Source organism: Neoarius graeffei, chromosome 26 (assembly GCF_027579695.1).
Source record: "Neoarius graeffei isolate fNeoGra1 chromosome 26, fNeoGra1.pri, whole genome shotgun sequence".
NCBI classification, from domain to species: domain Eukaryota; kingdom Metazoa; phylum Chordata; class Actinopteri; order Siluriformes; family Ariidae; genus Neoarius; species Neoarius graeffei.
Genome location: NC_083594.1, coordinates 40,251,244 through 40,267,203, shown reverse-complemented (window position 1 = coordinate 40,267,203; position 15,960 = coordinate 40,251,244).

Here is a 15,960-nt window from a genome sequence, read left to right as displayed (position 1 = left end):
AAAAAAATTATATTGAAACTACATAGTAGACATATGTTCTACATTCATTTCAGTCATTATCTTGGAAAATCTGATGAGGATAGTGATGAGAATGAGTCAGGAACCCCTCTGAAGAAACAAAGAACTCACCAAACAGTTCACCGCTTTCCATCTAAATCAACACAAATTGTGGCTCTTTCAACCAAACCTCATCCCATGGCCTCTAAAGTGACTCCTCCACCACTGGCTCCTCCTGTATCAGTTATATCTTGTCCTGAAATGAATACAAGCAGTTGGGAGGGTCAACTTCTTTTCCATCCAACTTGTAGAGTAAGGAGAGGAACTGGCCCGATTCTATGCACTGGTGAGTTTTAAAAGAAAAATCCACCCTGAATGATCTGCATTAATGCAATGAATAATATATGATCTTTGGTGGCATCCAAGACTTATTTTGTTAATGAAATTCTAAGCTCACTTTTATAGGTTAAACTTTGACATGTTGTTGCATTCACTTTGGTGAACAATTTCCTTCATTATTCACAATGCAGTTTGACTACCTACTGATAATGGTACAGTTGGAGTTAGGCCTTGCATTGTCTCTACCGAAGACAGCGATGCAGCCATCCTTTAGTCTTATAGTCTGTCCAGCTCTCTCAACTCCTCATCTGTGCATGCTGGTCATACAGATCAGATTCCATTTATTATTTTAAAGAAGAATACTTAATGGTATTATGAAACTTTTTTTAGATAGCACTATATTTGGTAAAAACTAATTTGGCTTTGCATCATTTTAATTGTTTACTTTTTTTTTAACTTTATAGCTGCTCAGCTCCATATGTTAACGCTCATGGAGCAGGTTAAGCATGAACAAACACAAATACTGGGAATGCTGAACAGCTTGAACACCAAACTGGATGCAAATACAGAACTCCAGGGCTTTATTGACACACCTGATGACTTGAAATTCCCACTGGATACCATTGAGGATGTGGAACATTTCGAAGCCTGGCTCGCTGAAGCCACAAATTCTGGATCCAAACATAACTTGGTATTCAATAATATTTTGCATCTTTGTTGCAGATTTCAATACAATTTATGTACCCTAATTTACCCCAGACATAGAGAGAAATAGTACACAAGTAATTAATCAACAAAAATTTTATGAGATACATTTTATCTGTATTCTCTCTCACATAGTTGCCAAAAAGTGTTGTCATGTTATGTATTTGTTTGTTTGTTTTACTAGTATGCTTACATGAGCAAATTAATAGCATCCAAATAGTCTTTGCATGTATCAGTGAAAGGAAAATACCTGGTGGCCCTTCCCTTATCAAAAAGAAGTATACTTCAAGTTCATTTTATTAAGTATACTTAAGTAAAGTTTCCTTAAGTATACTTTTGTGTACCAAGAATACCGATATCAATGTACAGTGGTGCTTGAAAGTTTGTGAACCCTTTAGAATTTTCTATATTTCTGCATAAATATGACAGAAAACATCATCAGATTTTCACACAAGTCCTGAAAGTAGATAAAAAGAACCCAGTTAAACAAATGAGACAAAAATATTCTACTTGGTCATTTATTTATTGAGGAAAATGATCCAATATTACGTATCTGTGAGTGGCAAAAGTATGTGAACCTCTAGGATTAGCAGTTAATTTGAAGGTGAAATTAGAGTCAGGTGTTTTCAATCAATGGGATGACAATCAGGTGTGAGTGGGCACCCTGTTTTATTTAAAGAACAGGGATCTATCAAAGTCTGATCTTCACAACACGTTTGTAGAAGTGTATCATGGCACGAACAAAGGAGATTTCTGAGGACCTCAGAAAAAGCGTTGTTGATGCTCATCAGGCTGGAAAAGATTACAAAACCATCTCTAAAGAGTTTGGACTCCACCAATCCACAGTCAGACAGATTGTGTACAAATGGAGGAAATTCAAGACCATTGTTACCCTACCCAGGAGTGGTCAACCAACAAAGATCACTCCAAGAGCAAGGCGTGTAATAGTCGGCGAGGTCACAAAGGACCCCAGGGTAACTTCTAACCAACTGAAGGCCTCTCTCACATTGGCTAATGTTAATGTTCATGAGTCCACCATCAGGAGAACATTGAACAACAATGGTGTGCATGGCAGGGTTGCAAGGAGAAAGCCACTGCTCTCCAAAAAGAACATTGCTGCTTGTCTGCAGTTTGCTAAAGATCACATGGACAAGCCAGAAGGCTATTGGAAAATGTTTTGTGGACGGATGAGACCAAAATAGAAGTTTTTGGTTTAAATGAGAAGCGTTATGTTTGGAGGAAGGAAAACACTGCATTCCAGCATAAGAACCTTATCCCATCTGTGAAACATGGTGGTGGTAGTAGTATCATTGTTTGGGCCTGTTTTGCTGCGTCTGGGCCAGGACGGCTTGCCATCATTGATGGAACAATGAATTGTGAATTATACCAGCAAATTCTAAAGGAAAATGTCAGGACATCTGTCCATGAACTGAATCTCAAGAGAAGGTGGGTCATGCAGCAAGACAACGACCCTAAGCACACAAGTCGTTCTACCAAAGAATGGTTAAAGAAGAATAAAGTTAATGTTTTGGAATGGCCTAGTCAAAGTCCTGATCTTAATCCAATCAAAATGTTGTGGAAGGACCTGAAGTGAGCAGTTCATGTGAGGAAACCCACCAACATCCCAGAGTTGAAGCTGTTCTGTATGGAGGAATGGGCTAAAATTCCTCCAAGCCAGTGTGCAGGACTGATCAACAGTTACCGGAAACATTTAGTTACAGTTATTGCTGCACAAGGGGTCACACCAGATACTGAAAGCAAAGGTTTACATACTTTTGCCAATCACAGATATGTAATCTCATCTCGTCTTCTTCCGCTTATCCGGGGCCGGGTCGCAGAGGCAGCAGTCTGAGCATGGAAGCCCAAACTTCCCTTTCCCCAGACACCTCGGCCAGCTTCTCGGGAAGAACACCGAGGCATTCCCAGGCCAGCTGAGAGACACAGTCCCTCCAGCATGTCCTGGGTCTTCCCCGGGGCCTCCTCCCGGGGGGACATGCCTGGAACACCTCCCCAGGGAGGCGTCCAGGAGGCATCCGAAAGAGATGCCCGAGCCACCTCAGCTGATTTCTCTTGATGTGGAGGAGCAGTGGCTCTACTCCAACCTCCTCCCGAGTGACTGTGCTTCTCACCCTATCTCTAAGGGAGCACCCAGCCACCCTGCGAAGGAAACTCATTTCGGCCGCTTGTATCCGCGATCTTGTTCTTTCGGTCATTGCCCAAAGCTCATGACCATAGGTGAGAGTCGGAACGTAGATCGACCGGTAAATCAAGAGCTTTGCCTTTTGGCTCAGCTCCTTCACCACGATGGACCGGTAAAGTGACCGCATCACTGCGGAGGCCGCACCGATCCGCCTGTCGATCTCACGCTCTATCCTTCCCTCACTCGTGAACAAGATCCTGAGATACTTAAACTCCTCCACTTGAGGCAGGACTTCTCCACCAACCTGAAGAGGGCAAGCCACCCTTTTCTGGTCGAGAACCATGGCCTCTGACTTGGAGGTGCTGATTCTCATCCCAGCCGCTTCACACTCGACTGCAAACCGCCCCAGTGCATGCTGAAGGTCCTGGTTTGAAGAAGCCAACAGGACATCATCATCTGCGAAAAGCAGAGATGAAATCCTGTGGTTCCCAAACAGGATTCCTTCTGGCCCCTGGCTGCGCCTAGAAATTCTGTCCATAAAGATTATGAACAGAACCAGTGACAAAGGGCAGCCCTGCTGGAGTCCAACATGCACTGGGAACAGGTCTGACTTACTGCCGGCAATGCGAACCAGACTCCTGCTCTGTTTGTACAGGGACCGGACAGCCCTTAGCAAAGAGCCCCGAACCCCATACTCCCGAAGCACCCCCCACAGAACACCACGAGGGACACGGTCGAATGCCTTCTCCAAATCCACAAAGCACATGTGGACTGGTTGGGCAAACTCCCATGAACCCTCGAGCACCCTATGAAGGGTATAGAGCTGGTCCAGTGTTCTGCGACCAGGACGAAAACCACATTGCTCCTCCTGGATCTGAGGTTCGACTATTGGCTGAATTCTCCTCTCCAGTACCCTGGAGTAAACCTTCCCTGGGAGGCTGAGAAGTGTGATTCCCCTATAATTGGAGCACACTCTCCGGTCCCCTTTCTTAAAAAGAGGGACCACCACCCCAGTCTTCCACTCCAGAGGCACTGTCCCTGACCGCCACGCGATGTTGCAGAGGCATGTCAGCCAAGACAGCCCCACAACATCCAGAGACTTGAGATACTCGGGGCAGATCTCATCCACCCCCGGTGCCCTGCCACCGAGGAGCTTGCTAACCGCCTCAGTGACTTCGGCTTGGGTAATGGAGAAGTCCACCTCTGAGTCATCAGCCTCCACTTCCTCAATGGAAGACATGACAGTGGGATTGAGGAGATCCTCAAAGTATTCCTTCCACCGCCCGACAATGTCCCCAGTTGAGGTCAACAGCTCCCCACCCACACTGTAAACAGTGTTGGCAGAGTACTGCTTCCCCCTCCTGGGGCGCCGGACGGTTTGCCAGAATTTGTTCGAGGCCGACCGATAGTCCTCCTCTATGGCTTCACCGAACTCCTCCCAGTTCCGAGTTTTTGCTTCCGCAACTGGCCGAGCTGCGGCACGCCTGGCCTGCCAATACCATCAGCTGCCTCAGGAGTCCCGGAGGCCAACATGGCCTGATAGGACTCCTTCTTCAGCTTGACGGCATCCCTTACTTCCAGTGTCCACCACCGGGTTCAGGGATTGCCGCCACGACAGGCACCGGAGACCTTGCGGCCACAGCTCCAAACAGCCGCGTCAACAATGGAGGTAGAGAACATGGTCCACTCAGACTCAATGTCCCCCACCTCCCTCGGAAGCTGGGAGAAGCTCTCCCAGGGATGGGAGTTAAAGACCTCCCCGACAGAGTGCTCGGCCAGACGTTCCCAGCAGACCCTCACCATACGTTTGGGCCTGCCAGGTCTGTCCGGCTTCCTCCTCCGCCAGCGGATCCAACTCACCACCAGGTAGTGATCAGTTGACAGCTCAGCCCCTCTCTCCACCTGAGTGTCCAAGACATAGGGCCGGAGATCAGATGAAATGACAACAAAGTCGATCATCGACCTCCGACCTAAGGTGTCCTGGTGCCACGTGCACTTATGGATACCCCTATGCTTGAACATGGTGTTCGTTATGGACAAATCGTGACTAGCACAGAAGTGCAATAATAAAACACCACTCGGGTTCAGATCGGGGAGGCCGTTCCTCCCAATCACACCCCTCCAAGTGTCACTGTTGTTGCCCACGTGAGCGTTGAAGTCCCCCAGTAGAACAATGGAGTCCCCAGTCTGAGCACCTCTCAGTACCTCTCCCCGGGACTCCTAGAAGGCCGGATACTCTATACTGCTATTCGGCCCGTAGGCACAAACAACAGCAAGAGCCCTCTTCCCGATCCTAAGGCGCAGAGAGGCGACCCTCTCGTTCACTGGGGTAAACTCCAACACATGGCAGCTGAGCTGGGGAGCTATAAGCAAGCCCACACCAGCCCACCGCCGTTCACCATGGGTGACTCCAGAGAAGTGGAGAGTCCAGCCCTTCTCGAGGAGCTGGATTCCGGAGCCCAAGCTGTGCGTGGAGGTGAGCCCGACTATCTCTAGCCGGTACCTCTCAAGCTCCCGCACAAACTCAGGCTCTTTCCCCCCCAGCGAAGTGACATTCCATGTCCCAACAGCTAGCCGCTGTGTTTGGAGATCAGGTCATCGAGGCCCCTGCCTTCGACTGCCGCCCAATCCACACTGCACCAGCCCCCTACGGCTACCTCTGTGGGTGGTGAACCCACAGGAGGTCGGGCCCACGTTACCGCTTCGGGCTGAGCTCGGCCCAGCCACCAAGCGCTTGCATACGAGCCCCAACCCCGGGCCTGGCTCCAGGGTGGGGCCCCGGCTGCGCCATACCGGGCGACGTCACGGTCCTTGATTTTATTTTATCCATAAGGGTTTTGGTGAACTATGTAATATTGGATCATTTTCCTCAATAAATAAATGACCAAGTATATTATTTTTGTCTCATTTGTTTAACCGGGTTCTCTTTATCTACTTTTAGGACTTGTGTGAAAATCTGATGATGTTTTAGGTCATATTTATGCAGAAATATAGAAAATCCTAAAGGGTTCACAAACTTTCAAGCACCACTGTACTTACAGTATACTTGTAAGTAAACTAATCTAATACTTCTTGGGACTAAATTGGCCCACTTTTAGTTTATAAAAAGTATACTTTAAGTCTAAGAGAAGTAAACTTTGAGTATACAACTAATTTTTTTTGTGCTGCAAGTCTACCACAAGTAAACTTATATACTAATAGTTTACTAGTTCTATACTTGTAGTCCATGCTTTAGTTTACAAAAGCATAGTTCATAGTATACTAGAAATATACTACGAGTTTACTTGTTTTATACTTCTAATCCACTTTTTAGTTTACTTAAGTATACTTTGTAGTATACTGGAAATATACTATTGGTTTACTCGTTACACACTTCTAGTCCACTTTTTAGTTTATAAAAGTATACTTTATAGCATATTGGAAATATACTTTTAGTTACTGGTTATATACATCTAGTCCACTTTTTAGTTTTGAAGTATACTGCAATTACCCTTCTAGGTATACTATTAGTTTTCTAGCCCTAACCCTTACCTCATGCACACTACCAGTAGACAACTTAAGTGTTTTGTACCTTAAAGGAGATACGTAGAGCCTTTATTTTTAAATACATTTCTGAGTGGATAGCATCTCCATCCTTGACTCTTGTATACTGCATAAATGGGAATAAAAAAATATATATTTTTGAGAGTTAAAATCGACCACAAAGTTGGTATTCGAGTTGCCCCACTGAGCCAGCCAGCCCTGAGTGCATGACGTCACAGCAGGAACCAGTTTTAAGGCCGAGGCCATTGACAGCTATCGACCAAAGTCATATAAATAAAAATTTACAGTGAAAGTACGAAATACCGTTACCGACTTGCTCAACTAAGACTGATTTGACTTCATTGATTGTGGGTTGATGCTCATTAAAACAGGACAGGTGTTATAACTTATGCAACATATATGTACATACATGCATTTTCACTGATAAAACGTAAAAGGCTAATTAAATAATCAGATTAACTGAGACAATCACATTCTGAAGCAAATTAAATAATCTTATACCGGTTACTTAAACACACAATACAAGTTACATGTATTAATCTAAATGCAGGTAAACAACGTGTTTTTTTTTATCCAAATGAGAGTCAGAGCGTACCAGTCTATGTTCTCGCTTCTTGAAGGCCGACTGTTTTTGAAACAATCTGACTTTCAGTTGTTTGTTCAGTTCTCCATTCATTCACTTCTTCCATGTAAGGGCAAGATAGCAGCAATATCCAGTGAAGAAATAAGATGGCTGCTCCACTCATTCACTTTTCTTCATACTGTGTAGTCTGCCATTACCGCTGGGCTCAGGCAATTACTAAAACCCAGGACGGAGTGGGATGTCACCAGTTTTAGCAACAACTGCAGGGAGGTCACTGCCTGAGCGATATATCCCATCCCGTTCCATCCCAGATTTTAGCAACAACCCTCGGCTCACTCCGGGAGGACTGGTGCAACTGAACTCACTTTCCTTTAAAAAAAAAAATACATACTTTCCTTTTCTTGTAGTTTTCTTTTTCGTTAATTGTTGGTACTGCACCCTCTTTCAATATGGGCTTATAGCCAATGCTCCTCAACAGATCAGAGGTTTTGTACGAGTCCTCAGTAAAACGTGCAATGCAGAGGAGAGACCACTTCATAGGTGCCCAATGTGCCCGTGAAATTCTCGCAAAATGTGTCCAAATCTTTGCAGTTTGAACATTCTTGGACCATCAATGCAACATAAATCCACCTTCTGTCATGTTGCTGTACCGGCCAGCAACACATCTACGTGGCATCGCGATAAATTAGCTCAAAATGGAGGATCGGAGTTGTAGTCAGCTCTGTGTATAGCGGAAATGGCGATGAGACCGACTTCCTGTTGTGATGTTATGGACGTCAAGGTCATTCACTCAGACCACTACCTATATAAATCACTTTAATCGTAAAAATTATTATATTAGATTTATTGTTAATGCTTAAAACTATTCCTGTGCCATTCCTGAGGTCTCAAAGGCATTTATAAACAAAAGTGAGGCCATGGCTCTGCGTTTATGTTTTAAGTTACAATGAAGTTATAAAGGTAAGAATTCACAAAATAAAAACAGATACTCAGGATTAAGAACATATTCATTTTCTTTAAAAATCTAAATTTAAAGCAACATTGTATTAAATGCCAAAGTATAAAAACATGCCAATGACAACTGAAATTGACATCCAAGCTCCAAAGGAAAAGAAATAAATAAAAAAATTATCCCACTCAGGAGAAATTATTAAAAAAAAAAAACCTTACATGGAACCACAGACATACTTAAGAGTCAATAATGTTGAAGCACAACTACAGGGCAAGTACATTTAAACATGACACACAAATATTTTAATACTTTATTAGACTTTTGTTAAGTATATCTTGATCAAAAGCTGAAGTACTGATTGATTGATTGCTTTATTTCAAACAGTAAAGAAGATATAAAAACAAAAAAACAAAAATAAAAAATGCGATCATCAAAACATCGTCATAAACAAACAGAATAGCGTAGCCACAAGGCAGTAACATAATGATGTTCGGAAAGGATTAGGAAGAAGTAAATAACTTGGCAAATCCTAACCCTCTATACCACCACTAATCAAACGTCACTTTCCACCATAATAAACTATATATACAAAAGAAAACAAAATCAACCAAAAAAAAAAAACCATACCAACATACCAAGACATACCAACATGGTATAATATCGACCAAATCAAATCATATATACAGATACTTATGTTATGCATACATACACACATACAATACATATATACAGTACATACATATACACATACCTATAACTATACACATCCATACGTACACAGACACCCATAATATAATTATGCATATTATGCTTATATATTATATACAATTATGCATATATATATATATATATATATATATATATATATATATATATATATATATATATATATACACACACACACATACTGCATAAATACAGTGGGGCAAAAAAGTATTTAGTCAGCCACCAATTGTGCAAGTTCTCCCACTTAAAAAGATGAGAGAGGCCTGTAATTTTCATCATAGGTACACTTCAACTATGAGAGACAGAATGGGGGGAAAGAATCCAGGAAATCACATTGTAGGATTTTTACTGAATTAATTGGTAAATTCCTTGGTAAAATAAGTATTTGGTCACCTACAAACAAGCAAGATTTCTGGCTCTCACAGACCTGTAACAACTTCTTTAAGAGGCTCCTCTGTCCTCCACTCGTTACCTGTATTAATGGCACCTGTTTGAACTCAATGTCAGTATAAAAGACACCTGTCCACAACCTCAAACAGTCACACTCCAAACTCCACTATGGCCAAGACCAAAGAGCTGTCAAAGGACACCAGAAACAAAATTGTAGACCTGCACCAGGCTGGGAAGACTGAATCTGCAATAGGTAAGCAGCTTGGTGTGAAGAAATCAACTGTGGGAGCAATTATTAAAAAATGGAAGACATACAAGACCACTGATAATCTCCCTCGATCTAGGGCTCCACGCAAGATCTCACCCCGTGGGGTCAAAATGATCACAAGAACGGTGAGCAAAAATCCTAGAACCACATGGGGGGACCTAGTGAATGACCTGCAGAGAGCTGGGACCAAAGTAACAAAGGCTACCATCAGTAACACACTACGCCACCAGGGACTCAAATCCTGCAGTGCCAGACATGTCCCCCTGCTTAAGCCAGTATATGTCCAGGCCCATCTGAAGTTTGCTAGAGAGCATTTGGATGATCCAGAAGAGGATTGGGAGAATGTCATATGGTCAGATGAAACCAAAATAGAACTTTTTGGTAAAAACTCAACTTGTCGTGTTTGGAGGAGAAAGAATGCTGAGTTGCATCCAAAGAACACCATACCTACTGTGAAGCATGGGGGTGAAAACATCATGCTTTGGGGCTGTTTTTCTGCAAAGGGACCAGGACGACTGATCCGTGTAAAGGAAAGAATGAATGGGGCCATGTATCATGAGATTTTGAGTGAAAACCTCCTTCCATCAGCAAGGGCATTGAAGATGAAATGTGGCTGGGTCTTTCAGCGTGACAGTGATCCCAAACACACCGCCCGGGCAACGAAGGAGTGGCTTCGTAAGAAGCATTTCAAGGTCCTGGAGTGGCCTAGCCAGTCTCCAGATTTCAACCCCATAGAAAATCTTTGGAGGGAGTTGAAAGTCCGTGTTGCCCAGCGACAGCCCCAAAACATCACTGCTCTAGAGGAGATCTGCATGGAGGAATGGGCCAAAATACCAGTAACAGTGTGTGAAAACCTTGTGAAGACTTGTCTGTGAAGATTCTCAGTCATCCAGGTCATGGTAAACTGTGGGTGGTAAAAGAGAGCAACTGGACTTGCTTGAAGATTCTTGAAGATGTTTCACCTCTCATCCAAAAGGCTTCTTCAGTTCTGTCTGACTGGTAGGGAGTATCAGGTATTTATCCTCTCATGGATGAAAAGCTCATCTAAGGTGTCATTGAGTCATCCTGTTGGTGTGGGTCACTGGGGGCTGGTTGTGAATGGCCTCGAGAGTCGTTAGGATGATCAATGGATTGCCCGTTAGGGTGATCAATGGAATGCTGATTCTCTCTGTCCTCCTGTGAGTCACTGAAAACAGCTGGGTTTTGGTGTGCATTCAGTTGTCTGGGAAGTGTGCCAAGGACTGCATTGTAGGTGGCTGATAAATGATGTCTTAGACCCCCACCTCTGTTCAGTGATGGCCGTTCCAGGTTGACAAAAATGGCTTCTTTAACTCCTCGCTCATACCAACGATCCTCTCTGGCTAAAATGTGTATGTTGCAATCCTGAAATGAGTGTCCTTTGTTGTTAAGATGAAGGCAGACAGCAGAGTCCTGGCCTGAGGAACTGGCTTTCCTGCGTTGAGCCATGCGCCTGTGAAGCGGTTGTTTTGTCTCCCCAATATGAGACCGTGCATTCCTCACTGCACTGAATGGCATACACTACGTTGTCCTGTTTATGTCTGGGTATTCTGTCCTTAGGGTGGACCAGTTTCTGCTTCAGAGTGTTACTGGGTAATGTACCGGAATGTTGTGTTTGTAGAAGATCCCCCTGAGTTTCTTGTGAAGACTTACAGAAAACGTTTGACCTCTGTCATTGCCAACAAAGGGTATATAACAAAGTATTGAGATGAACTTTTGTTATTGACCAAATACTTATTTTCCACCATAATTTGCAAATAAATTCTTTAAAAATCAGACAATGTGATTTTCTGGATTTTTTTTTTCTCATTTTGTCTCTCATAGTTGAGGTATACCTATGATGAAAATTACAGGCCTCTCTCATCTTTTTGAGTGGGAGAACTTGCACAATTGGTGACTGACTAAATACTTTTTTACTTTTTTGCCCCGCTGTGTGTGTGCGCGCGTGTGTGTGTGTATATGTGTGTATGTATGTGTATATATATATATATATATATATTATATATATATATATATATATATATATATATATATATATATATATATATATATATATATATATATATAACACACACACACACACACAAATACTCACATTTTATATAATATATATATATCCGTATGTACCCATATTATCAATAGCATGTTATTGTAATTCCTCCTCCCTATACCTCATAAAGATCTGTTCCTTATACTTTTTTTTTGAACTGGTTTATAGTTGTACATTTCATGAGCTCCACAATCAAACTGTTTCATAGCTTTACTCCACAAATAGAAATACTGAACATTTTTAACGTTGTCCTAGCACTGCAAATTTTAAATTTCAATTTCCCCCTAAAATTATAGCCCCCCTCTCTATCCGAGAACATTGTTTGGATATTCCTTGGTACTTTATAATTCCTTACTTTGTACATTATTAAGGCAGTTTTATATTCTATAATATCCCTGAATTTTAAACATTTTGAATTTAAGAATAGTGAATTAGTATGAATAAGTATAAGCTTATTAGTATAAGTATTAGTATAAGCTTAATATACTTATCTATATATAGTATGTATACTAATCTTTATACTTTTCAGTATAAGCCAAGTATACTTATGTATAACTTTAGTAAGTATATCTCTGATAAGTAAATAAAAAGTAAACTGAAAGCATACTCTCTTATTTTTAATTTAAAAGAAGTATACTGGAAGCACACTTGAATAAACTTATTTTTTGTAAGGGTTCACATCATTCACACAGTGGTTTATTAAATTGTTTTTTCCTTTCTCACAGATAAAAATTCTATCAACACTGGGAGGGCAAGATGTCAAAAAGGTGACCTGGAACATCTTGGCTCACATTTTCAGTGATAATCTTAGCAAAAAGATCTGCTGGAAGGGGGCCAACCAAAAGCTAAAATTCAGTGGAATGAACACAAAGGGGCTTCTTATTCGTATGTGTCACCATCATTAATTACCATTTTTCATTTTGTCATACAAGTATATGCAAAAGTTTGGGCACCCTGGCTAAATTACAGATCTTTTAAGTGAAAATAAGTGAACACCTCTGCAGCAAAGTATTTTTTTTTCTCCAAATGTTAATGCATGGTTCATTTTAATTTGATAACCTTTTTAAAAAAAGTAAAGAAATAAAATAGTAATTCTGACATGTACAAGTTTGATTCCAACTGTAAAGTTGATTAATTTGTTAGGACTTAATTGTCTTGTTAGGACTTGTTACTCAGGTAAAAAATTGTCATTATAAATTGTCAGCTGATGACAATTCAAGACCAAAATTAATTCTCTGACTCTTCAAAACTTGTGCTAACACTCAGCAACAATGGATATCGCTAAGCAGCTGACTGAAGATCTGAACATGAATCTAAGTGATGCCTACAAATCTGGGGAAGGCTAATAAAAGATATCAAAGCATTTCAGATTTCTTATAATTTACACTCTCCAAAATGTCATAAAGAAATGACATTTAAGGGGAACTGTGGAAGTCAAGGCAAGACTTGGAAGACCAAGAAAACATCCCAGGCAAAAAAGCAAAACAAAATCCCCAAATGACAGCACAAACCTATATGATCTGCATGGAAGTGTCATCAGAAGGAAATCTTACTTGTGACCTCATCATATAAGTCAATGTCTGATGTATGCAAAACAGCATAAGCCAGATGCATTTTAGAAATAAATACTGTGCATTGATGAATTAAAAATGGAACTCTTTGGCCAAATTCACCAACGGCATCTTTGAAGAGAAAAGGAGCAGCATTTGATGAAAAGAACACCTTGACAACTATTAAGCATGAGAATTGATCTGTTATGTTTTAAGGCTGTGTGACAGCTGGTGGCACAGAAAACACTGCACAGATAGATGGAAGAATGGATTACAGTGAAAATATCAGCAAATTCTCGGAGCAAATGTGACTTGGTCAGTCAAGAAACTGAAAAGACATTAACCAAAGGGGTGTTACAAAGTAGCGAATTAGCAAGGAGTCAAAACTTTTGCACATGCCACAATTACAGTTTTGTTCTTTTTTTTTTTAAATTCATCAAATATAAAGTGCTTTAACATTTAAAAAAAAAGGTAGTTATTACAATAGGTTGTAAGTACTTCTTTTAACTTACAATACACGCAGTTTAGTGGGGGTGCAAAAACATTTGCATACAACTATATTAATATATTGATGCTTTAATCAGGAGCTGTGCAAAACTGCAAGGTAAGCAGGAACGCGACTGAAGAAGAGATCAACAAACATACCATTCGTTGGTTCAACCTGGCATCCGATCGTGGAGGTGGACGCAAAGAGCGACACAGGTCCGTGTTTAGCATTTAATCTAAAATTGTAGAACATAAATTTGAGCCACAAATCCTATGACTTGAATGATATCTTGACTGGTTTTCATTTGTCTATGATTTGAGACTTGAGTTTGCCTTGCTTTGACTTAGCTTTGAACATTCTGACCGTTTCTGACTTTTACACATCCTATAAACATACAGGTAATACATTGTATAAATAGACTAAGTACATTCTTATTATTTCTTAATATTAAACTTACTCAGACCATGCTACTATAACCTATTGTAGTTAATTAATCTCTAATTTGAACGTTTACAAAACTTGAGAAGTATTTCTCATTCTGTAAAATATCTCAGTCATTTAGTCATGACTTGTCTTTGAAAATTTGATGGTAAGTAACAACGAGCAGCACTTTATTATATCAGTCAAACTCATCCCACAAGTGTCTCATCCCATCCTATTCCCAAATGATTATAAACACCCCTATTTTCAACAGCGCTATTATTAATATACTACAGTGACAGCTGGTTGTGATATTAGATGGGAGGGCTAAACTTTAAAATCTATCAGTAGCTTGACAATGAAACTATTAGAGAGGAGCAATTCATTAGTTTACAAAAGCTCATCAATGACATTATAAGAATGATGTGGGGCATAGCATCACACACACACACACACACACACACACACACACACACACACACACAACACGTAAAGGCAGATTTGAAGCCACTTTCATGATTTCACACAGACTGAATTTGACCATCTCCCTCTGCAACTGGATCCTGGACTTTTTGACCGAGAGAGCTCAGTCCGGTAGGCTCTGTAAACTCCAGCACCAGCATACTAAACAGCAGATCTCCCCAGGATGGTGTGCTCAGTCCACTGCTGTTTACCTGCTGACTCATGACTGTGCTGCAATGTACAGTTCAAATCACATCAAGTTTGCTGATGAAACTCAGCAAAGTAAGCATACAGGGATGAGCTGAACCAGCTTGCTGAATGGTGTAGAGACAACAATGTATCTCTTAAGGTTGATAAGATCAAAGAGATGATTATTGAGTTCAGGAGATCCTGAGTAGACCATATCAATGGAACAATCATGAAGAGAGTCAAAAGCTCCAAGTTTCTTGATGTGCACATGACAGTGTGTTGGACTCTCAAAACCACCTGCCTGGCCAAGAAGGCCCATTGGCACCTCCACTTTCTATGGAGGCTGAAGAGAGCCCCCCCACACACACCTTCTACAGAGGGATGACAGAGCACATCCTGATCAGCTGTCTCACTGTTTGGTACAGGAACTACACAGTTTCTGAGAGCAGGACCATACAACTAATTGTGAGAATAGCTAAAAAAAGATCATCAGGGTCTATTTACTTACCAGCAACACCTCATACAACAACCACTATAAACCTTACACCACGAGAATATATTCTTTACCCCCTTGCCATCTGGCAGAAGTAACCAGAGTACTGTGGCACCACCAACAGTTTCTTCCCTGAGGGAGTTGGACCTCAGGGGAATTTAATACTAGTAAAAGTCCTAACCAAATATGACTCAATATCACTGCACACCTGCATGTTACAATGGTGCATTAGACACTTTCTGTTTATAAGACTTTTGGCTGCTACACTGCTGATAATATAGTTGCTACATTTATCATTGCACACTACTCATTAATTTACAGCCCATTGTGGCAATAGCATTGTCACACAACACTGTATTGCTTTCCTATATCATCAACACTGCACTATGAATCTATTGTTCTGTGTATTCACTGTCCTGTGTATTTATTGTTCTGTATATATTTTTCTGTGTACTTATTGTCTCGCACTTGTCTCACACGGTTGTGTATTTACATTTTATGTAGTCTTGTCGACTGTACTACTGTAATGTTATGTGTTGCATTACGGTCCTGGAGAAATGACATTTTGTTCCAACAGAATTACCAAAAAACCCCCACTTGACTTCAACTTTTATATGTATTTCAAGTTAATGCTCTACTGATTTGATG